The sequence below is a fragment of the Aquarana catesbeiana genome, linkage group LG09 (genome assembly GCF_042186555.1).
Source record: "Aquarana catesbeiana isolate 2022-GZ linkage group LG09, ASM4218655v1, whole genome shotgun sequence".
Lineage (NCBI taxonomy): Eukaryota > Metazoa > Chordata > Amphibia > Anura > Ranidae > Aquarana > Aquarana catesbeiana.
In genome coordinates, this window is record NC_133332.1 from 171,615,590 (window position 1) to 171,641,428 (window position 25,839).

Below are 25,839 nucleotides of genomic sequence, written 5' to 3' on the forward strand. Positions count from 1 at the left end.
CATAAGCTCAGAAATATGGCAGTGGTCAATAGTGGCATACAAAACTACAATAGTTGGGGGATTTTATGAAATAATCACAGGACATATTTGCTAAAAATTATGGTTTTAATTTCACGTAGGCTTAAGATGGAATGATTTTAAATATAAGAGACAAAGTTACTGTGTATAATGAGCATGCTAAGTAATGTAAAATATTACATCCTTCAATGTCAAATTGTGGTTTTAAGAGAAAAAAAGCAGGAACATACACTGTTTTTTGGGACATGGACCTAGTGCTATTAGTGGTTAATGTGGGGTATTCAGTGCAGAAAAAAAAAGAACAACTCTACATGCCCTCATGTCCTCAGACAGTACCCTTTTCTTGCTCAATGTCTCTGTCCTTTATCTCCACAGCTTCTAAGCTTGATATAAGAATTAACATTGGGAAACTGATCCACACCACTCTATGAGAGCCAAACTGTGGTGATGGTAGTGGTGCTCAATTCAAAGAGATGCAGTGTGAAGCTGAGGTTAATTTAATGAGTTAAACGACCACATGCGACATACATTATATGCATTCATAGATACAAATACAAGGGAATAAAAAAAATTACTTTATTACATCAATCATATAAAACACAACACTGTGCCAACAATAAAGGCACCTAAGAAGCTCTCTCTTAACTAGGTCGATACATATCTACCATAGACCAGATTATATAGTCTGTGACGAGGAGTTTATTCAATGCTTTTCAACATGTTTTTCGGTTCTATCCGCTTCTTCAGCAGTGTTTTTTGGAAAGCAAAGTATCTATAAAAGATAACAATGATAACTACACCGAAATATGTGTATATCATAACAAAATATGCATATAAACACATGTGTGTTAGAAGAAATCAATCTGACCAGAAAAGGAATTAATTGGCTTATCAGTAACAATTACACTGAAGGCATACTGTGACCAATAGCTGTCACATTTGCTTGTGCTCTCAACTGAACTGTCAATTCATCAAATGACTGGTGCCCTAACTGATTACTTATACAGCAACTTGGCAACTGCAGATCAAACAGAGGCTAAGATGGAAGCTTCCTTGGCTGTAACAGATAACAGGGTTTAATTCTGCTTTAAGCCTAGGTTCACACTGAAGTGGGTATGAAATCGTGCAAGTTCAGCTGAACTCCTGCATGTCAGTCCGACTTTGGGAGCAATTTCAGGGACATCTGTGCAGGTTCCTGCACAGATGTCTCTTGAAATCGCCCCCAAAGCCACCAAAAGTAGTGCAGGGAATCGGTGCAGTGCCACAAAGTCGGCGATGCACCGATTCGGACGGTGCCATTCCCAGCAATAGCAATGTCAAAACGGCCCAATGTGAATGTGTGATAATATTCAGATAAAGTGCCACCAGGAGGGGGAAGGTAGGGGTTGATGGTTGCTTTAGGTTTGGGTTCTGGATTTTCAGAGCACCTGAAAAAAAGAGAAAACAATAGGTTACCTTGTAATGGATGTGATCATGGTGAACTGTCTATTCCAATACCTGCTTTATATACCTAACAAGCCTTAAGACATTTACAGATATTTTGCAAAGCTCAAAGCTTGCTTAGGAACTGTACTGACTGCAAAGAGTTAATCAAAAAGTTTGCACCTGCTTCCCAGAATACATTCAGAATATAACAGCATAACACATGGAGCAAGAACAAGAGAATGCTGCAAAACCAATGATTCACTTCTGTAAATGTGCATCAGCTGAAAGCCAAAACTGTGTCACATATTTGTATTTTTATATTTGTGGTTTGTATGCGCCAGTCTTGTTGACGTATCTCAATCTTCAATGGAATTGTCAATGGAAAGTCTTGAGAATCGGAAATATTAAACAGAAAGTAATTTGACTCTAAACTAAGCAGTCTCAGTGTAAGCTTACTTGAAGCATGCATGCTTTTGTATTCAACAATCTGATCGAGGGTAGATATAATAATATCGGAACTTTTGTTCTAAATCCAAAACATTTTGGCACCCAACGTCGGGCTCGAGGCTAGGATTCCAAGGGATAGCTGATCCAGAAGGGACCGGGACAAGCCAACACACGGAGAGACAGGATATGGAGACTAATCACCTCTAAAAACGGTAATACACATTTGATATCTTGTATATCTAGTCTACTGTTTATCCTGTACCCGTGGCTGGTCAACCCCTGTGCCCATATCGGCTTCCTGCGGCCCTCAAAGACAGGTATTTATCTTGCCTCAAGTCTGTTGATAAATTAAGGAACCTGCAACATCTACCGCCTGTTTTGTTCTGTTCTGTTTTGTTGATTGATCTTGTGTTTTGTGGTGGCTGTTGGGAATAAGGGATTGCTTATATAGTCAAGGATGAAAATAGTTGACGTAGTTAAACTTCTCCTGGGGGAAATAATTGTGCGGTAAAGCACGGGTGCAAGGAAGTGCATGGGTAACGTAACCAGGAGGGGGCGTCAGGAATAATGCGCCCAGTGGTGGCGTGGGGATCCCGTGGGATCTGAGCAATCCTGTATTCCTCTACGGTTGTCTCACATTGTTTTGTTGGTCACATTTTTATTGTTGGTGGTAATGTCATGTCCTTATGCCCCGTACACACAGTCGGATTTTCCGACGGAAAATGTGTGATAGGACCTTGTTGTCGGAAATTCCGACCGTGTGTGGGCTCCATCACACATTTTCCATCAGATTTTCCGACACACGAAGTTTGAGAGCAGGATATAAAATTTTCCGACAACAAAATCCGTTGTCGGAAATTCCGATCGTGTGTACACAAATCCGACAGACAAAGTGCCACGCATGCTCAGAATAAATAAAGAGATGAAAGCTATTGGCCACTGCCCCGTTTATAGTCCCGACGTACGTGTTTTACGTCACCGCGGTTAGAATGATCGGATTTTCCGACAACTTTGTGTGACCATGTGTATGCAAGACAAGTTTGAGCCAACATCCGTCGGAAAAAATCCATGGATTTTGTTGTCGGAATGTCCGAACAAAGTCCGACCGTGTGTACGGGGCATAAGTGTGTTTGTGGTCTGTTATTTGCCATACAAGAAGAGGGCTGGGGGTTGGTTAAAGTGGTAGAGCCAGGCTATAGGGCTGAGTTTCTTGGTTACAAACCCCTACTGCCACATACTGCGCATTTATTGGTATTCAGATTAAATGTGCATTACCCAGTCAAACTTGAGGTTGGCAAGTCACCACAGGCTATAGAAAGTGAAGTTAGGAGGGGACACGCAGCCGAAAGGTGCCCCTTGCAACCTGAACAACCGGAAGGGTTAGAAGAAAGGGAAGAAGACAGAGTGAGAAGTTTGGGTTTTGAATTCCTCAGGATCGTATTACAAGGCCCAACCTACCCCATTAATGACAAGTGTACATTGTGGGGAAGACTCGGACAGCTCCCAGGGGGGAAACCCAGACACTTAAGCGACACTCAAGCCTCCGGAGGTTCCTCCCTTGGTCCTCCTACCCTAACAGACCTGGGACTAGGGACTCAGACTCAGCCCGACCTAATGCTAATAGACCAGGGGACCCAACCTTAGCCCCAACTCGGTCCCTCCTCTCAAAGTCCCGACCAGAGTCACGCCGGCCCTGCCAGGATGCACCAAGCTGACAGACAGGCTGGAACAGGTACAACCCCAAAATGACAGACTGTTACATTTCTAGGCACACCCCGCATTGGATCCATCCCTACATATGACTCATCAGCTGGGGCAATGGGTTCCTTCGCGCCACTGTCCAATGACCCATTTGACCACCTATATGGTGACACACATTTACAGTTCCTCTTATGCCCCTCACAATCCAATACACAAATCCAGCAGCCATTACCCATTACTACCCCTAAACCCCACTTTGAATGGGTTCCTGGACCCTTACACCACCAAAGACAACGGCCCCAATACGGCCCCTTCCCTTCATCACCCAGAGTCTGACTTTAAGGAAGTTTCTCTAATAACAGTAAATGTAGCAAATGTGCTATATTTATGCAAATGGTTTTAATTGTGTTTAAGCTGTATTAGCAATAACTGGTTTAAAATGTAGTTTAAAATGTTCAATTTCAATATTTAAGAGTATTATAAATAAAGAGGAAGTTTATGTATTCTGGGCGTTATGCCAGAAGAAGAACGAAAGAGGAAGTGCTTTCCTTGCTTAAAACTATATCTAGATTTAGGCCCCATTCACATCTGAGTGTTTTGTAGTCTGAAAAAAAAAAAAAAACAATTATTCTGTATGTATTCATATCTCCACTCTAAAACGCCTGAAGTCAATATGTGTACAAGAGTTCACACAAGAAAAGGCAAATCTGTTGAGAAATAGCACAAGAAGTCTACTGATTTGGGTTTTAGCGTGCTGAACAGAGTGCATAGACACATGTTAGCTGCCGCATTTATTTCAGGTCTTAAAGAGTTAATCCGAAAGGGTCTGAGTATAGAGTAATGGAGCTTGAGACGTTGTTATTAGTAGTTATTAGGTCCAGAATCCTCACAGAGCAGTAGAGAGTAGCTCCTCTCATGATGGCCTCTGACACACCATATCTGTGCCCACGAGTACCAACTCCACATGCCTGCTACAACTGCGGAAGTCCTGGCCACTCCAGAAGGGAATACGGAAGCCCATGGAAATTCACCCACAGTCAACCAAGCCCCAACTGTGGTCCACATGAAAGCACCCAGTACCAGGGACATGACACCCCACCTCGCCTACCACCTTGCCCACCTCTCTGGATCACATGGACCTTCTCCACAAGGATTCAGGCAAGCCTGTGTCACCTGCCAGCTACTGTGGACTGTTATGCCACAAGGTGCCCAGAACTCCCCCTCCCAATTCACCAAGGCAATGGCCCTCATTCTGGACACCTGGATGAAGTTACACCCAGTCATTGTACTCCTTCAGTATGTAGATGACCTCCTGCTTGTGATTGCCTCAATCTTCTCTGAAAGCCTCCTCCACTACCTGGTTAAGCAAGGTTGCAAGGCCTTAAAGCAAAAAGTTCAGAGAGAAGGTGATTTTCCCCCCGGCTTCTGCATCTCCCAAGGCACTTGACATCTCACTGAAGAAAGAGTTGCTGCAATCAAGGGCATCCCTTTGCCTCAAGGTCAAAAGCCCCTTCACGCCTTTCTAGGATTAATCTCCTATTGCCGTTCTTGGATCCCAGTTCCAGAAGCCTCCCTTTCGATGCAATCCCTTTATGATGCCCTGAAATCTGACCCTTTCCTGCTTTCACCAGAAGCTGTGGACAATTTTGAAACTCTGAAGGAGATCCTCACAACAGCCCTTTGGGCCTTCCAGACTAAAAGACTTTCAAACTGTTTGTCTCAGAGAGTACCAAGTACAGCCCTGTCCCCAGCAAGACACCTCCTCAGACTCCAGTGTGCCTTGCTTCTCCCCGATAACATCACCGTCCTCCCATGTGATACCCTTAACCCATCCACTCTGCTTCCTCTTCTCGAGGGGGGAACCTCTTTGGAGAATAATCCTCATCTCACTGCTCATAACTGCTTCAAAGTGATGACAGCCCTTGAGAATCCTGACTTGACAATTTTTGTGGATGGTTCCAGGTATGCAGACAGTACTGGACGGTACCACACAGGATACGCAGTCACCACTGACCACCGAAGATACAGTTCTTCAAGCTTCAGCATTACCCTCCTCCATGTCTGCCCAGGAAGCAGAACTCCAGGCCCTAACTATGGCAAGCAAATTGGCAGAAGGACATTTTGGGATCATCTGGAAAACCAGAGGGTTCCTGACAGCAGCAGGAACACCTGTAAAACACAGTGCAGCTATCAAGGACTTAATGGATGTCCTACTCCTCCCAGCACAAGTGGCTATACTTAAGGTAAAGCCGCACGGCAAGCTGGTTTCCCAAGAAGCACGAGGCAATCACCTGGCAGATACCGCTGCGAAACGAGCTTCAGATTGAACGTGAGAAGTGGTCAGCAGAGTGAATGCACCTATCCTGGATGATACTGTAGAAACCACTATGATTCTACAAAACCCTCCTGTAAACAGGGCCCACCTCAAGGAGCAACAAGAGACAGCTGACAAAGAAGAAAAAGAAGTGTGGATCAAAAAAGGAGCCACAGAAGTTGAAGGAATCATGGAATTAAACCAGAGACTCTGTCTGCCACGTAGGCCGGAAGTCTATCCCGTTACCAACATGATGGCAAAAACCACAGCTAAAAGACTTTTAACAGAAATAGTGTGCAGATATGGTGTCCCAGAGGTCATAGAGAGCGATCAGGGGCCGGGTTTCATGGCCTCAGTAACCAAGGATATATGGACAGCTTTAGGTAGGGGTCCCACTAGCTTTCCACACCCCATACTGTCTTTAGAGCAGTGGGAAGGTGGAAAGATTGAATGGCACAATAAAATCTAGAATGCTAAAAATGTCTCAGGAAATGAGAATGAGTTGGCCAGACAGCCTACCCATTGCCTTATTCAGTGTTAGGTACACTCCAAGGGGAAACCATGGTCTGTCATCCAATGGGATATTGTTTGTTTCAGCCCTCAGTCTAGGTTGTTATTTCCCACAACAGTTGCAGCTCCAATCTGATGTATTAACTGATTATGTGACTGTTTATCTTGAGCATTAACCCGTATCCATTCAGAAGTGTTTTCTTCCATTCCAGATCCTGAGCTAGATACAGGAACGCACAAGCTGGTTCCTGGTGATTGATAAATAAGTTTGTGAAAAAACATACTCTTGAACCCAGATATGATGGTCCTTTCCAGGTACTCCTAACAACTGCCACATCAGTCAAGGTGGCCAGGAAGAACACGTGGACACACTCCTCCCACTGCAAGAAAGTCCCTGTACCTGAGGAAGAGGCCGAGGGGAACTAAATGATTCTGTATATCCTTTTCATAGTAATCATTGCCCAGGCTCAAGAGGTAGCCATCAAACAAAAAGATGGTATAACCCAGTTCTGGTATAAATCATCCAATACACATGTTGCCACTTTTATATCCTCTTATGAACAGATAATTCCAGGTACTATCTACAAGATCCGGACCTGGGATGAAGCAGTAATGCCGCGTACACACGGTCGGACTTTTCGTCTACAAAAGTCCGACAGCCTGTCCGACAGACTTCCGACGTACCTTCGGCGGACTTGCGGCAGACTTTCTTACGAACGGACTTGCCTACACACGACCACACAAAAGTCCGACGGATTCGTACGTGATGACGTACACCGGACTAAAATAAGGAAGTTCATAGCCAGTAGCCAATAGCTGCCCTAGCATGGGTTTTTGTCCGTCGGACTAGCACACAGACGAGCGGATTTCGGGGTCCGTCGTACTTACGACGTAAAGATTTGAAGCATGTTTCAAATCTAAAGTCCGTCGGATTTGAGGCTAAAAAAGTCCGTTGAAAGTCCGGAGAAGCCCACACACGATCGGATTACCAGCCAGCTTTAGTCCGTCAGCGTCCGTTGGACTTTTGTAGACGAAAAGTCCGACCGTGTGTACGCGGCATAAGACCCATGACTGTATGTGTGCGTCACTGACACCTATTGGGGTAACAACTGTGATTCCTGCGGAGCAGTGGGTTGGTACAATGGGGGTACAAACTGGGGGTACAAACCTGAGAATGCCCAAAATAGGAAAGACAAAAATGGTAAGTCACTCTTAGAATGACAATCAACAAACACACAGATCAGCCTTACACCAAAGAGTTCAGGCTGACCATTGAGAATCCTAGCCCAGAAGACAGTGGGACCTATGTTCTGGGCCTATGGTGGGGAAGTGGGTATTCCGGTTTTAGAAAGCCTTTCCAACTGAAAGATATGTTCAATAACCCAAAGTGGGGAGTTCCCTAATCTTCATCTAGCTCAAACCCCCATTTACAGACATTTAAAGGACATAGTGGTCATACCTTTTGAGGATACCATGGCTGCAGAAACCGGGTTCTCAGATGTCAACTTGTGGCTCGAGTTTATGAGGTACAGTGCAGGGAAACACAATAAGACCAATTGCTATGTGTGTGGGGGGCTAGACCACACTTAGGAATGGTACCCCTAAACATACCCCCAGAACATGGGACATGTTTCCTCGGCCTATTTACCAACACAACCACTGACCACTCCCTGTGTGAAGGAATATCCCATAGTTACCAAAACCCCCAAGCTAGGTAAAGGTATCACCATATATCCTGGCAATTACACATGCTATGGACGGTATCAGGGAGTGGGGAAACCTCTTGGGAATTTCACTAAGGGTTACTGTGGATCTTATAGTGAGGTGTCTGCAAATCTAGTGTAAAATCAAGTCCAGTCTTTGGGAGACATGTACTGGATCTGCAGAGACATAAAAATTAGAAGCAGATTGACAGGACAGCGAACAGGAGAATGTGCATTAGCCTGGGCCATAATGCCTCTACATATTCTCTCAGAGAACCCAATGCCAAATACAAACAACACACCCCGACCTAATACGAGGCGTAAGAGTGCCCCAGCAGGAAGCTTTGACCCTCATGTATACATAGATGCCATAGGGGTCCCTAGAGGGGTCCCAGATGAGTTCAAAGCAAGAGACCAAGTAGCAGCAGGATTTGAGTCCCTGATTCCCATCATCACTGTAAACAAGAATGTAGACTGGATGAATTACATCTACTACAACCAACAAAGGTTTGTTAATTACACCAGAGATGCACTCCGAGGTTTAGCCGAACAACTAGAAGCCGCTTCACATATAACCTTCCAAAACCGTATGACCTTAGACATGGTCCTAGCTGAAAAGGGGGGTGTGTGTAAGATGTTACCTGAAACGAGTACATGCTGTACTTATATCCCAGATAACACAGGCCCAAATGGTAAAGTGACTTTAGCCATCCAGAAGCTTGAGGATTTGTCCAAAGAATTAAAGAAGAATTCAGGGCTCTCCAACCCCTGGGATCAGTACTTTACCTGGATAAAGGAGGGATGGCAGGGAATTTTAACACAGATCGGAATAGCCATTCTGATAATTCTAGTGACCCTAGCTGTCATGGTCTGCTGTGTTCTTTCCTACTTTAAGAAGTGTGTATAAAAAGCTGTTGACCAATCTACTCCCATGTTTTGTGAACCAGGAAATACCAGACTTGATGATGAATATGTGTTACGCTCCGTTATAGTCACATCCTCCCGAGATGCAAAGGATTACAGGGACAGACAGTACCTGATTGCCCCTCCAAGCTGTATCGAGGGGGTAGTGAGTTAGTGAGTTAGTCACTGCTCTTCTCTATATACAGCTGAAAAAAGTTGCAGAGGAGAGGGCCAGGGTAGTGAGTAGGGCTTTTTAGTATGAGGGACAGTTTGAAATAGACAGCTTCAAGGGGGGGCAGTAATGGATGTGATCATGGTGAACTGTTTATTCCAATACCTGCTTTATATACCTAACATATATAAACTCAGCTTCTATGCTTATTAAGCCTTAAGACATTTACAGATATTCTGCAAAGCTCAAAGCTTACTTAGGAACTGGACTGACTGCAAAGAGTTAATCAAAAAAGTTTGCGCCTGCCTCCCAGAATACATTCAGAATATAACAACATAACACAATGGAACAAGAGCAAGAGAATGCTGCAAAAACAATGATTCACTTCTGTAAATGTGCATCAGCTGAAAGCCAAAATTGTGTCACATATTTGTATTTTTATATTTGTGGTTTGTATGTGCCAGTCTTGTTGACGTATCTCAATCTTCAATGGAATTGTATAAAAGTCTTGAGAAGTGGAAATATTAAAACAGAAAGTAATTTGACTCTGAACTAAGCAGTCTCAGTGTGAGCTTACTTGAAGCATGCATGCTTTTGTATTCAACAATCATGATCGGGGGTAGATATAATAATATCGGAACTTTTGTTCTGAATCCAAAACAACCTAAATCAATAATTTCTTTCTCTAAGTCATGAGCTTAAAATTACTTTGTGGTCTATAACTGTTGTTAAGAATTGAAGCATATATAAAGTATAACTTGGAAAAAAATAAAAAAATGAATGGGTGTATTATATTTTTTATTTAATATATTTTCTGCATGTTGTTTTCTACATCAGTACCACACATGTTTTTGTGCATTAAAGTGCCAAGGTAGCCCAATCATTTTGAATGTGCACAAAAATGTACCTAAAGTATTTTTGGCAATGCAGTACACTACAACATAAGCAACATACATTCTGGAAAAAGCAGGGACATACACTGTTTTTTGGCACACGGATCTAGTGCTATTAGTGGTCAATGTGGGGTATTTAGTGCAGAAAAAAGCACAACTCTACAAGCCCTGACACTGACCTTAATGTACCCCTAATGCTTATCCCCTCAACTAAACCTTTACATGTATCACAATGCTTACACTTAACCTTTAAAGTGTATGTAAAGTTTTTTTTTTTCCACTTTTGAACTAGGGAATGATTAAGAGAACTGTCTGCTTTTTTTTTTTTGCAGCCTGGTGAGCTGTACTCCTGGACCTGGCGGTGCTTATTATGGACGTCACACGTCCCGCAGTCTCTGCATTGGACCAGTGGGACGTCCATCATAGGACCTGCGTCCCGGAGGTGGGACTTTATGTACGTCACTCGGCTGCGCTGCATGAGTGGGAGATCGTTCCTGTCTGGTGTTGCCTGTGGAAACGGCTTGGGGCTAATGATAAATCCAGTACTATTGAGACTCTGGGCTTTTTTGGGGCACACTCGGGGCTCCAGCCCCCATCAGCCCCCCCCCCCCCCCCCCCATGCCACTGAGCCAAATACAGGGCAATCTTAGAAGAAAAACTGTTAGAGCCTGCAAAAGACTTGAGACTGGGGCAGAGGTTTATGTTCATGTGTTAGAATGGCCCAGTCAAAGTCCAGACCTAAATCCAATTGAGAATCTGTGGTAAAACCTGAAAATTGCTGTTCACAGACACTCTCCATCCAGTCTGACAGAGCTTGAGCTATTTTGCAAAGATGAATGGAAATTTTACTCTCTAGATGTGCAAAGCTTGTAGAGACGTACCCAAAAAGACTTGCAGCTGTAATTGCAGCGAAAGATGATTCTACAAAGTATTGACTCAGGGGGCCGGAATACAAATGCACACTACACTTTTCAGATTATTATTCTTAAAAAAATTTGAAAACCATTTATCGTTTTCCTTCCACTTCACAATTATGTGCCACTTTGTGTTGGTCTTTCACATAAAATCCCAATAAAATAAATTTACGTTTTTGGTTGTAACAATAATTCACATTTAACTTTTATATAAAGAAATCTGATCTTAAGAGCTTTGGATATCTATTTTAATAATTTATACAATTTCAGTAATTCTGTAATATGGTAATGACTTGGCATATTAAGGAATTATTATAAATGAGTTTATAAATTGTGTCTGAAGAATAAATTAGAGAGGGTAAATGAGATACAGGAACTGGAAATCCTTTATAACTTTGGAACATGTTTTAGATCAAAATTTATATGGCTGGCTAAAATCCTACTCATTTTCTATTATAAAAGAAATAAATCCTGTTATCTTTAGTGAGCACAACTCAAATTATATGAATATAATACCCAACATTTTCTCATTAGCAACAATGTCTTAAATAAATCCTATATAATATAGAAAAATAGCTGAAAACCTGTTCTTGAATTATAAAAATTCCAAAAGCTAACTGACCTTGGGTCTTTTTTTCTGACACTTCTCTGCAAGTCATGCAGCCAAAGCCATATGTTTAACGATTTTACTGCTAAAAAATGACAGACTTACAACATCTATTTACAAGCTAGGTGAATAGTCCTGCTGCATACATGTGCTAAAAGCCAGCTTTTCTGTCCACAGTGATCTTTGCAAATGATTTGTATTTCTCATCTCATAACAAAAGGGATTAGCTCTTTGTTTTGTTTGTTTTTTAGCGTTTGAAAAGAAGCAATTATATGTAAATACTCTACCAAAAAAGTATGGTCTTATGCATATAATGGCATATTTCCATCCCTAAAATATTGCAAAATGCATAACGAACAAAGCCCATGGGACAAGAGGTGGGGACTGAGACAGGAAGGTTCTACAGAAAGAAATGATGGTTTGCAAATCCCTGAACCTCTTGTTTTGGAGTCCCCCACCAGCAATCTTGACTCCTTCACTTCTGTATCTGTCCCCATAACAAGTGCTTGCTATGGAGGCAGATGTGCAGGCTTAATCCCGAGCCGGGCTGTGTGTGCTCATTGACACACACAGCCCGACTTGGCCATGGCCCCTGCTCTCTGCTCACAGGATTTGACTGACAGCAGCAGGAGCCAGTGGCCACAAGCTCCCAGCCAAGCTTGTAAGAGCAAGTAGAGAGGAGAGGAGACTGGCAGAAGGGCACAGTGCTGGATCAATAAAGGGCTCAGGTAAGTGCTAGGGAGGGGGAAGGGCACAGCAAGGGGGAAACATTTTTTACCTTATTCCAGGGAATACACTAAAGTAAAAATATTTTACCTTTAGAACCAAAAACATTTTAATTTTAGAACCACTTTATGGACTTGTGTCAACAGGCTTTGGGCTTGCATCAGTGGTATCATTTGACATCAGTTTGGGACACATCAGTGATTATTCAGCATTTAAAGTGATAGTAAACCTTCATTTTGTTTTTCTTTAAAAAAACAAATATATTATACTTACTTGCTCTATGTAATGGTTTTGCACAGAATGGCCTCCTGATCCTCCTCTTCTGGGGTCCCCTGCTAGTGCTCCTGGCTCCCCTGGTGCACATCGCTGGATCAGCATTGGGCCCACGTAAGAATAATGGGAGGCTGGGTAAGTGCTGCACTCAAAAGATTTTTTACCTTCATGTAAAGAATGCATGAAGGTAAAAAAAACCTTCTGCCTTTACAACCACTTTAATTCTAAATAAGTGTATTTGACCCTCCTGCTGAAATGCATTTAACCTGCTGTAAGCAGGATTTACATTCCTATAGACTTGTATGGAAATGCAAAACCCGCTTGAAGCAAACCAAAACCCGTTGACACGTCTTTACAATAACTTTATGATTCATTGGCATACCTAGATCATTTTTATACTTTTGCTTTTAGGACATATAACTTTTTTTCTAGTACACTGTTTAAAAAAAATGCCCTATTTTTAGATCTCAGCTGTGCGTTATTTATTTTTTTGAAGTTGTGCATTATAGGGAATTTATATTTATATTTTTCAATATTATCCTGTTGCAATCCCATGGTCATATTCACTCTCTAACCGCCCATGCCAAATTGGTATTCCCTGTCAACATTGGTTTTATGTTGCTATTGACTACTGCACTACACTATTCAACTACTAGCAGCTTGTGACAGACTGATGACAGATGACTGCTAAATAAACTCGCTAAGGTTTCAAATGTACTGTCTGAATGACTGAGAAAGTTTCAGCTATGCCTCCCAAATTTTTGGAGTTGTGCGGTATATGGAAGTCATCAGTTGCGGCTGGGGGTAAATTTTTATGGGGGGCGGCAAACAGTGCATCCGCCACCCCCCCTTGGTCGGGTCGGGTTGGATGGTCAGTCGGTACACTTACCCCATCCATGGCGGGCAATCACGGGTGGCTTCCCAGGCTCTCCTCCGCGGGCAACACAAGCAGCTCGTGGCTTCTGTCTCCTCCCTCCTCCTCGGCGGCCAATCAGAATGCTTCTCCTTTCGGCCAATCAGGAAACGTGTCTCAGACCAGCGCTTCCTGATTGGCGGAGAGGCGATTCAGTACAAGAATAGTGAATAATCATTCGCAAGTCTAACACACTTAGATGGGCTCCGAGCGCAATGCTGCACCCTATTTTGAAGCCTGTTAGAGCCTCTGGCACGAATCGTTTTTTTTAAAAAAACACCCCCCCCAATGTAATTCATGCACCCGACATCTTGATAGGTGCTAGACGCATGAATAGGGGGTGGATGTGGCATGGATAGGGGAGATGGAGCCCGTGAGCCCTTAATGGAAGGGCCACCCCTGGAATTCATGAATAATTGCTTTACAAGATGTAGCATTGTAAGAAATATCTGGCATTGAAAGGCAGCATACAATTAATAACGTTGCAGCAAATGTTGTTGACTCCATCAGTGGATTACAATTACAGGTTCACTGATATATGATATACCTATCTATAGTAAATCATACATAAGTGAACATATCATTTTATTTTTTTTGAACAGTGTATGGAGAGAAACTTGCTATGACCAGCGATATATTGCACCCAAATAATTTCCTAATTATGGACTATTTTTAATCTACACAATCACAGTAGCGCAAAGGAACAATAAAAATTATTCAAAGGTGTCCATAATAAAATCAAAAATATTTGTCCATCATAAATAAATTCAAATATCAACAAAGAATCAATTGTGAAAATAGTGCTTCATAAAATGGAAAATTTTGAATACCGTAGATCCTTCACCAAAGTGCACAAGTGCCAATCCACACCCTTACAGAATGAGGCTCACCAGATTGTAGATTTCAATTGCATGTGTGATTAAATCACTTTAAGCTTTATGCAGATGATCAGCCCAATCTCCACTCTGATCTTCTTAGATTCAAATGGATAACAGCTCTCTCCACATGTAGAGATGAAATCAACACAAAGCCTCCAATAGTGTAAAAACCTCTTGGGTAACAATTTTAACCACTTTCCGACTAGCCGCTGCAGTTATACTGCGGCAGGTTGGCTCCCCTGCGTGAGCCATCGTAGCTGTACATCGGCTCTTTAAGATGCTGTAGCAGGCAGGCACAACATGTCCCCTGAGCCGATGAGCGTGCCTGGCGGGTGCGATGACCGACGGGCACCCGCGATCGCTCGTGACAGAGTGAGATCCGGGATCTGTGTGTAAACACACAAATCCCGGTTCTGTCAGGGGAGAGGATACAGATCGTGTGTTCCTACTATATAGGAATAACGATCTCTCTCCTCTAGTTAGCCACATTCTCCCCACAGTTAGAAAACACATAGAGAACACAGTTAACCCCTTGATCGCCCCCTAGTGTTAACCCCTTCCCTGCCAGTGACATTTATAAGGTAATCAGTGGCTATTTATAGCTCTGATCGCTGTATAAATGTCAATGGTCCCAAAATAGTGTCAAAAGTGTCCGATTTTTCTGGCGCAATGTCTCAGTCCTGATAAAAATCGCAGATCGCCGCCATTACTAGTAAAAAAATAATAATAATAAAAATGCCATAAATCTATCTCCTATTTTGTAGACGCTATAACTTTTGCACAAACCAATTAATATTCGGTTACTGTGATTTTTTTTTTACCAAAAATATGTAGAAGAATATATATCGACCTAAATTGATGAAGACATTTTTTAAATTTTTTTTGTTGGGGGGGGTATTTGTTATAGCAAAAAGTACAAAATATTGTGTTTTTTTCAAAATTGTCACCCTTTTTTTGTTTATAGCACAAAAAATTAAAACCACACAGGTGATCAAATACCCCCAAAAGAAAGCTCTACTTGTGTGGAAAAAAGGACATACATATTGTTGGGTACAACATCGCATGACCACGCAATTGTCAGTTAACCACTTCCGGACCGCAGCACGCCGATGTACGTCCAAACTTTGTAAGGGAATATCGTTGTTATGGCAGCAGCTAGCTGCCATAACCCCGGTATCCCCGTTTTCATGCGGTGGTCCGCTTTCTGATAAAAGTGGTCCCTGTGGAAGATTCACCGTGAGATCACTTTTATCGGTGATGGGAGAGGGCCCCCCCATGATCCGGTGCCCTCCGCCGCTTACCGGAGCCGTCGGTAGCGGCGGAGGCTATCGCGTCCGTCTCCCTCCTGTGCCTGAAGATGAGTGAGGCTAAGATGGCGCCCACTCGTCTCCATGACACTGCTGGGCGGAAGCGACGTCAAAACGTCACTTCCGTCCACGCCTCTTAAAGGCATATTTTTTTTCAATGTCATTTTTTTAAATTACTTTTTTTTTTTTTATTGCATTTTAGTGTAAATATGAGATCTGAGGTCTTTTTCATATTTAAGAGGTCCTGTCATGCTTTTTTCTATTACAAGGGATGTTTACATCATCTGAGCACAAGTCGCGTGCCGAAGTCGGATCATGCGAGACGGCGATCCGACTTTGATCCGACTTCAATGATAGTCAATAGGCTGAAGTAGGATCAAAGTCAGACCAAAGTAGTACAGGGAGCATTTCTAAAGTCGGAACGACTTGTGTCGGACCAGTTAGGACGGCTTCCATAGGGAAACATTGGATTTCACACGTCATGCGACAAGAGCTCCCAATGTCGGAGCATTTGTCGGACCAGTGTGAAACCAGCCTCCAACATGTAAACACCTAAAATCCAAAATGAGGCTGATCCTTAAGTGGTTAAAGTGACACAGTGCCGCATCGCAAAAAATGGCCTGGTCATTAAGAGGGATAATCTTCCGGGGCTCAGGTGGATAATGAAAAAGTAATGCACTTACATCACAAATAAAAACAAATCGCCTTTGGTATATGTTAGTTACATGCCGTGTGCCTGCGTGAGGCATCTCCAACCCCTCCTCGCTCACACACACAGATAACACTCTCAGCGTCAAGATTCAGTTGCCATGTAGCCACGGTCCTAACACGGTCCTGTCAGGGCTGGGCTCAGCCCTTCTTTCTCAGAGAAGGCCGCTCAGCCGTCGGTTAATTGCCAGCTCCAATCTTTTCCACAGTGACTCACCTGATGATGATATCCTGTTCATCAGTCCTGCTGGTTAAATAAGCTGTTCAGTTCAGTTCCTCTCTGCCTTCGCCTTAGTCAACTCATCCAGAGACTCTCTATTGTGTACCCGTTGAACACTTGCTTGACTGACGTCCCTTCTGGTTCCTGATCCTACTTGCTGTTCCACTACGCTGATTCTCCGGTTTCCTGATTTCCTGGCCTGTCCTGAAGTACGCTGATTTCTGGCTCCCTGACATCCTGGCTTGCCTGACTATACGTTCCAGTTACCGAACTCTGGCTATGATTTGACTACTTTGCTTTGTTTACCTTTTACTATTATTATTAACCGCTTGCCGACCGCCTCACGCAGATATACTGTGGCAGAAGGGCTCGTACAGGCAAAATCATGTACCTGTACATTGCCCTTTAAGAGGCGGCCAGCGGCCGTGGCAAGCTCCGTGAGTCGGGTCACGGGTCCCGCAGACTCGATCGCCACGGGGATACCCGCGATCACCTCACGGGGAGGAAGAAAGGGGAGATGCTGATGTAAACAGCATCTCCCATTCTGCCTAGTGACAGTGTCACTCGATCTCTGCTCCCTGTTATCGGAGCAGAGATCAGTGATGTCACACACACAGCCCATCCCCCTGACAGTTAGAAACACGCCCCTGGGACACACTTAACCCCTACACTGCCACCTAGTGGTTAACCCCTTCACTGCCAGTGTCATTTACACAGGAATCAGTGCATTTTTATAGCACTGATTGATGTATAAATGACAATGGTCCCAAAAATGTGTCAAAAATGTCCGATGTGTCCTTCATAATGTTGCAGTCACGATAAAAATCGCTGATCACCGCCATTTAAAAAAAAAAATATTAATAAAAATGCCATAAAACTATCCCCTATTTTGTAAGCGCTATAACTTTTGCGCAAACCAATCAATAATCGCTTATTGCAATTTTTTTACCAAAAATATGTAGAAGAACACGTATCTGCCTAAACTGAGGAAAAAAATGTTTTTTATATATTTTTGGGGATATTTATTATAGCAAAAGTAAAAAATAATGTGTTTTTTTCAAAATTGTCGCTCTATTTTTGTTTATAGCGCAAAAAATAAAAACCGCCTAGGCGATCAAATACCACCAAAAGAAAGCTCTATTTGTGGGAAAAAAAGGACGTCAATTTTGTTTGGGAGCCACGTCGCACGGCCGCGCAATTGTCAGTTAAAGCGACGCAGCGCGGAATCGCAAAAAGTGCTCTGGTCAGGAAGGGGGTAAATTCTTCCGAGGCTGAAGTGGTTATTATTAAACAAGTGTGATTTTAACTGCACTTCTGTGTCGGTCTGATTCATGGTTTCTGACACCTCCAACTTGATCACAGGGGATCTTTGTTGATATTTAAATTTATTTATGATGGACAATTATTTTTGATTTTATTATGGACACTTTTTAATAATTTTTATTGTTCTTTTGTACTACTGTGATTGTGTAGATTGACACTACATTGTTTTTCACCCTTTGTTTTATTATTTGCATTTTAAGTAGCAGTACATATATTTATATTTATATTCAGTTCAATAGCGCAATGCTTATATGAGAATATGGACCATCTTTGAAGGGATATAAGTTTGTTCTGGTACATATTGGAAATACAGTTACTTATGTGAATTACAAACGTGATAGCAAAAATACATACATATTGAGTCATAGTAGCATTGAGTAATGGGGCTATTTGATACACTTCTGCACCATTATTCACAGAATTTTTTCTACGCTACTGATTCCTAGACATGTGCGATTAGTTTCGTACAAATCGGAAATTTGTACGAATTTCCGGAAATTCGTACTTTCGTACGAATCCGAAATACAAATTTTTATGCATACGAATTCTGTACGAAATTTCGGACACGAACTTTGGATCCAAATTCCGTTACAACAGAATCGGACAGAATGTTCGTTAACTACGAATATTCGTTATGATGAAGATAAAAACCCCAGGAAGTCAACACAGCACAGGGATGGTGGGAAGCCCTCATAATGATAAATTCATCATAACAAACATTCGTAATTGTTACGAAAAGTTAACAAACCTACAAGTTAAAAACCCAGGAAGTCAGCACAGCACAGGGATGGTGGGAGCCCCTTATAATGATAAATTCATCATAACAAACATTTGTAATTGTTACGAAAAGTTAACGAACCTACAAGTTAAAAACCCAGGAAGTCAGCACAGCACAGGGATGGTGGGAGCCCCTCACAATGATAAATTCATCATAACGAAAATTCATAATTGTTAAGAAAAGTTAACAAACCTACAAGTTAAAAATCCAGGAAGTCAGCACAGCACAGGGATGGTGGGAGCCTCTCATAATGATAAATTCATCATAACGAACATTCGTAATCGTTACGAAAAGTTTACGAATCTAACGAAAATTTGTATTTTGTACAAATCCGAATTGAATCACGAATTACGAATTAATTTTAATACGAAACGGAATGAAACTTAACAAATTTATCTACTACTGCATTAAATATAACATTGTAAAGAAATTGTTATCTATTTATATATACACACTTATATTCAGTGAAATTCAAAAAGAGTGTTGTAGGGGGGCGGAGCTGGCAGCCAGAACTGATGGATGTGTGAGACCTGAGCTCTGCCACAACGGGTGTCTCACAGCGGCTCACAGCTCGTTACACTAGCTAAAAAGCACACAGATCGACTCCTTAGGACGTGGGGCACATAGCGGCAACAATATTGAAAAGAAAGGAGAGAGAGGGACCGAGAAAACTCATGGATTTCTACCCCCTCACCACGGGCCGAGATTTCCAAGATGGCGCCGGCACGGAGAGCCGGTCATCAGCCTCCACAGCACAAGCACACAGCCATCCAGCGCCATCCACGGGTGAGTCAGGCTACAACGACCATCCGTTGCCATCCTCCCCATTTAGCAGCCCTGTAAAGCAGAAAAGGAGGATTGGGGATGAAGAGGAGTCCTGGGATGGCTCAGGGATTGAGGGGGAGGAAATGGAGGAATCCTCCTCATATACATAGCAGTTGGATGCATTCCCCACCTCAGGGCAGCCCATCTTAGATACCACCATGAAGGAGATGTTACAAACTCTAAGGGGGGCCCTTCAGTGCGACATGGCAGCGTTTATGCAGACTACCAAACGTGAAGTGGCAGCAGTTACTAACAGAGTGGCATATGTGGAGAAGAAAATGGAAGAATTCACATTAGCGCATAATGAGCTAGTAGATGCTCATTTTGATGTAGAGGAAGAGATCAAAACCATGCGACTTAAAATGGCTGAGATCGAGGACAGGGCCCGCAGGAACAACATCAAATTCAGAGGCGTCCCTGAGTCAGTTAAACCAGCTGATCTAACGACGTACCTTCAAAAGCTCATGGTAGCAGCCCTTCCATCACTAGGACCTGCGGACTTAACAATTGACAGGGCCCACAGACTACCGAAGCCATCCTTCCTCCCTGCCCAGATTCCCAGGTATGTTATAGCACGCATCCACTTCTATCACATCAAAGACCAACTGATGAGGTATTTGTATGTAGTGTGATGACTGCACTTAAGACAATATATAGGTATGCTGCCCCCCTAAAGAAGCGCCCCTAGGGGTACTTCAGAGGTGTACAGATAGATAGAATGGGGTAATGGCACTCCCTATACTTGGTTATAATGGGCGTGAGTAAGTGTAAAAGGAAATTAATTAATAGTAATACAGAGCCAATGTGCTGGCTCCACAGTGGGGGTGCCCCACCTAATTGCAGGTTATATGTATAACAAGGTGTGCTATTACATATATAATCTCCTCACAAGATGTGTGGTTATTATACTTGTGGTAGTGATATTATGTGTGGATAAACCAAAATTATACACTCAACAAGTATAGAAATATACCATAAGCAATATCCCTATAAAAACCAAAAAATAACTCACATATGTATACACTCATCAGTGTACAGTGCGATGATCAGTGATAAATTAATAATAAACCTCCGTAACTATAGCTTAAACAATATTAGCATCATAGATAGTGAATATAGCAGTAAGCCCATAGATCACCATGTAGTGACCAATTAGGTTAATGATATACAGCTACCAGGTTAGAAAGTCCATGAGCATAATAGGTAAACAGAGTTTTAGAAAATTATTATTTTAAACTATTTATATAACAGTCCATAGTTAATGTATGAAAATGTCTTCAAAACGGTGAAAAAGAATTTTCAAAAATGTGACTTGAGTGCTCTCAATATCCTTGGTGTCAGGTCACCTGTATCCAGGTGACAGATGCACCCCGTTGGGATCAGGAGTGCACTGCAAGGTAGTGGACCCTACGGCCAACTGCTGCGGATTGAACCCTGGGAGGTTCAGGAAGCAGGTCTACTGGATCACTGACACAGATCCCACTGGGAGCTAGAGCATAGATTCTCCAGGGCGCGTAGTCTAAGAGCCAGCAGGTGTTCACCAGAGCCATTAATGGTAAGGATGGACTGAGCTGCAGTCTGGCTCCAGGTTGCGGCCCCCAGGGTCTCGCAGCTCACGCTCACGGTAGACTACAGGAGAAGAGGAAGGAGGCAGCAGGCTGGAACAACAAGGAAAGTAAGGGACAAGCCAAGGTCGGGGCCACAAGCAGACAAGGACAACAGAGTACACGCCAAGGTTCAGGGTCACAAGCAAACAGGGATGGTCGGGAACACGCCAAAGGTCAGGGTCACGAGCCGACAGGAATAGTTAAGAACAGGCCAAAGTCGGTAACAGGAATCAGACGTAGGAAACACAGCAAGTACATACAGAGGCTAACACACAATGGTTGATCAGCACTGCTGGCTTGCAGTGCACAGGTTAATATAGGGTTCCCTGATAGGGCCTGGGGTGGGGCCATGCTTAGAGGAGAGGTTACAAAAGCAGACAGGTGAGGGTCAGCTGGTCTCTAGAGATGAACACATGGAGACAGGTATGCTGATCGACAAACTCTATTGCATAACCATGACAGTACCCCCCCTCTTAAGACCTCCCCCTCCCCCGCCTGTGGCCAGGCTTAAAGGGAAACTCCAGATGGAACCTCCTCAATAGACGAGGAGCAACGACCTTTAGATACAGTGATCCAAGACCTCTCCTCAGGAACAAACCCTTTCCAATGTACGAGGTACTGAAGAATGCCTCTACGGCGCCGGGAATCGAGAACTTGACTAACCTCGTACTTAAGATTATCCTCAGAGACCGAAACCGAGGTAGGGAGAGGACGAGAGGACTTATTGAGGGCTAAAGGCTTCTTAGGAATAGGTAAAGGCATAAGAAGACCATCAGGAGTCTGAGCAGGGTCCCCCAGACCCTTAAAGATGAGCTGGACATCCAACACAGGATCATCAGACTGGGCAGAAGTCAGTGGATCCCTGAGGCCAGGTTGTTTAGAAAGTGATGTGTCACAGAAGTCAAGCTGGAAAGCTTCACTGGGCATAGTCTGAACTGGTGCAGAGGCCGACTGAACAGCATTGCCAGGTGCAGCGACCACCAGAATCGCATCACAGGGCGTAGCGACTGTGGAACTGGTAGACGAATCAGCCTGGGTGTGCATCCAAGGGGGTCCAGGAACAGGCAAAGGTAAATGACCATGCAAACTGGAGTGAATGATCGGCTCAGGTTTACAGGTGGGCTCCTCATCCAGAGTGCCACATGACCCAGAGAGTGCCTCAGCCCGACTATTGCAGGAGACATTCCAGAAATCGCTATATGCAGCGGGAAGAGCAGAAGATACTGGGATGGTGGCAACAGGAAGTTTCTCTTTTGGGGTAACCTTGAGAGGCAGGAAGAGGAACAGGAGGAACCCCAAGCCAGGATCCGTCCAGCAGTCCAGTCAATGTGTGGAGAATGGAACCGTAATCAAGGAAGACGTAATATGATAGGAGATGAAGCTTTAGGCAAGACAAGGAAGGATAGCCACTCCTGGTGGAGTGTCCCTACCGACATCTTAACAGGAAGGGTCTGGAAGCAGATAGGACCCCCTGGGAGAACAGTGCCATCAATCGCCAAGACCACCAATGGTGTTGAAAGGGGCAAAAGGGTAAGTCTCATGGATGATGCAGCTTCCCAATCCATGAAATTGCCAGCGGCTCCGGAATCCAGATGTGCCGAGACCGAACGAGAGGAAGCGCCGACATGAAGGAACACAGAAAGAAGAAGACGAGAAGGTGAAGGTGATACTTCAGGGTCTAATACTCCACCTTCCAGATGTATCAGCCCGATCGTTTTTCCAGAGGAATAGAACAAGTGTCACGAAAATGACCTTTGGCCCCACAATAGTGGCACAGGCCCAGAGTTCTGCGCCTAGCGTGTTCTTCAGGAGACAACTTGGTCCAGCCCAGCTGCATAGGTTCCTCAGTGGGCAGGGGGTGCTCCTCGGACCGAAGAGAAGGGACTGGGAGCTCAAGCTGCCTAAGGAACGGGGAGTGCTGGCGTCTTTTTTTCCAGGGCCCTCTCCTGAAAGCGAATATCGATCTGGTTACACAAGGTGATGACACCGTCCAGATCAGCAGGAAGGGATCTTCCTGCTAGTTCATCCTTCACTCTATCAGAGAGGCCATGTAAAAAGGTTGCAACTAGGGCCTCATTATTCCAGCTCAATTCAGCTGTGAGGATACGGAACTGAAGAGCATATTGTCACACAGAAGCAGACTCTTGACGGAGACGTAAAAGAGCGCTAGCTGCTGAGGAGACACAACCCGGTTCCTCAAAGATATTCCGAAAAAGTTTCAAGAAATCAGACAGGCTAGAAACCACTGGATCATTCAGTTCCCACAGAGGGGCAGCCCAAGCTAGCGCCTCGCCGGACAGAAGGGATATAATATAGGCTACTTTCGCCCGATCGGACAGGAAGTTTTGGGGCTGAAGTTCAAAATGAATCGTGCACTGGCTAAGGAACCCCCTGCAAGCCTTGGAGTCCCCAGAGAAACGGGCCGGAGCTGGCAGTTGTAATGAATGTGTGGCTGCGATTGGTGCGATAGGTGCAGCAGCAGATAGCGGTTGAGGTTGTTGAACCGGGGGTCCTAATGAGGCCTAAACCTGTTCAAAACGGGATGCCAAATCCTGAAGGAATCGCATCACTTGGGTCTGATGCGATTCCTGGGTCTCAAGTCTGCGAACTAAGCCCGGCAACGGATCATGTGCGGGTAGCGGCACATCAGCCAGGTCCATGGCTGATCAAACTGTCAGGTCACCTGTATCCAGGTGACAGATGCACCCCGTTGGGATCAGGAGTGCACCACAAGGTAGTGGACCCTACGGTCGACTGCTGCGGATTGAACCCTGGGAGGTTCAGGAAGCAGGTCTACTGGATCACTGACACAGATCCCACTGGGAGCTAGAGCATAGATTCCCCAGGGCGCGGAGTCTAAGAGCCAGCAGGTGTTCACCAGAGCCTTTAATGGTAAGGATGGACTGAGCTGCAGTCTGGCTCCAGGTCGCGGCCCCCAGGGTCTCACAGCTCACGCTCACGGTAGACTACAGGAGAAGAGGAAGGAGGCAGCAAGCTGGAACAACAAGGAAAGTAAGGGACAAGCCAAGGTCGGGGCCACAAGCAGACAAGGACAACAGAGTACACGCCAAGGTTCAGGGTCACAGGCAAACAGGGATGGTCGGTGTCGCAGACACTGGCTGCAAGGACCTTTTTCTGTCCACATTCACCCTGTTATTTGGTATTTCTATATTAATCTTTTATTTTTTTTGAACTTGCCCAATACATGATTCTTGAAAGAGCTGATCACATTAACCTGCAGAGACGAACTGTCTGGTCACCAGGTCTGCCTTAAGTGTTGTGTTAATTAACATGTTATTATATAATTGTCTTTTAAGTTTTTGCTAGAGGGGAGGGGGGAGTGTCCATGAGTCAGCCCTACCTCGTTATCTAACCCCTTGTGTTAAATGTGTATAAAAAGGCTGTGTTCTGTCCAATAAAGCAGTCAAGATTCTACAAGCTATTATCGACTAGACTTGTATTTACTGCAGCTATAATATTATATCTGTCTGATGGTCATACTGGAGTAAGCGGTGTTATTGACGGAGGCACTCAGTGGAGTGTGGGATAGGATCCGTCACAGTCGGGAACACGCCAAAGGTCAGGGTCACGAGCAGACAGGAATAGTTAAGAACAGGCCAAAGTCAGTAACAGGAATCAGACGTAGGAAACACAGCAAGTACACACAGAGGCTAACACACAATGGTTGATCAGCACTGCTGGCTTGCAGTGCACAGGTTAATATAGGGTTCCCTGATAGGGCCTGGGGTGGGGCCATGCTTAGAAGAGAGGTTACAAAAGCAGACAGGTGAGGGTCAGCTGGTCTCTAGAGATGAACACATGGAGACAGGTATGCTGATCGACAAACTCTATTGCATAACCATGACACTTGGTGACTTAGTGCTCCCCCTCAAGGGTCCCCACTCACCAGATCCATTCACCCCAAAGGGGCAATGCGCATATAGATATGGCCTCTATGATCTTCTTATCGGCGTAGTCGATGAGTTACAAGGGTGATCCTCAGCGTACATGAGAAAATGGAACTTGATCAGTCATATGAAAAAGAAGGAATAGTGGACTCCCATAGTGTAGTAAATGAAATTAAAATTTATTGCAACATATAAAATCTGCTGCTGGAATACTATAGCCAGTTGCTGCTGGACTGTAGGTTTTTACTGGAAAAGTACCAAAAATAATGTACTCCAAGCATCCCTGAGCCGGGATGGCTCAGGGATTGAGGGGGAGGAAATGGAGGAATCCTCCTCATATACACAGCAGTTGGATGCATTCCCCACCTCAGGGCAGCCCATCTTAGATGCCACCATGAAGGAGATGTTACAAACTCTAAGGGGGGCCCTTCAGTGCGACATATCAGCGTTTATGCAGACTACCAAACGTGAAGTGGCAGCAGTTACTAACAGAGTGGCATATGTGGAGAAGAAAATGGAAGAATTCACATTAGTGCATAATGAGCTAGTAGATGCTCATTTTGATGTAGAGGAAGAGATCAAAACCATGCGACTTAAAATGGCTGAGGTCGAGGACAGGGCCCGCAGGAACAACATCAAATTCAGAGGCGTCCCTGAGTCAGTTAAACCAGCTGATCTAACGGCGTACCTTCAAAAGCTCATTGTAGCAGCCCTTCCATCACTAGGACCTGCGGACTTAACAATTGACAAGGCCCACAGACTAAGG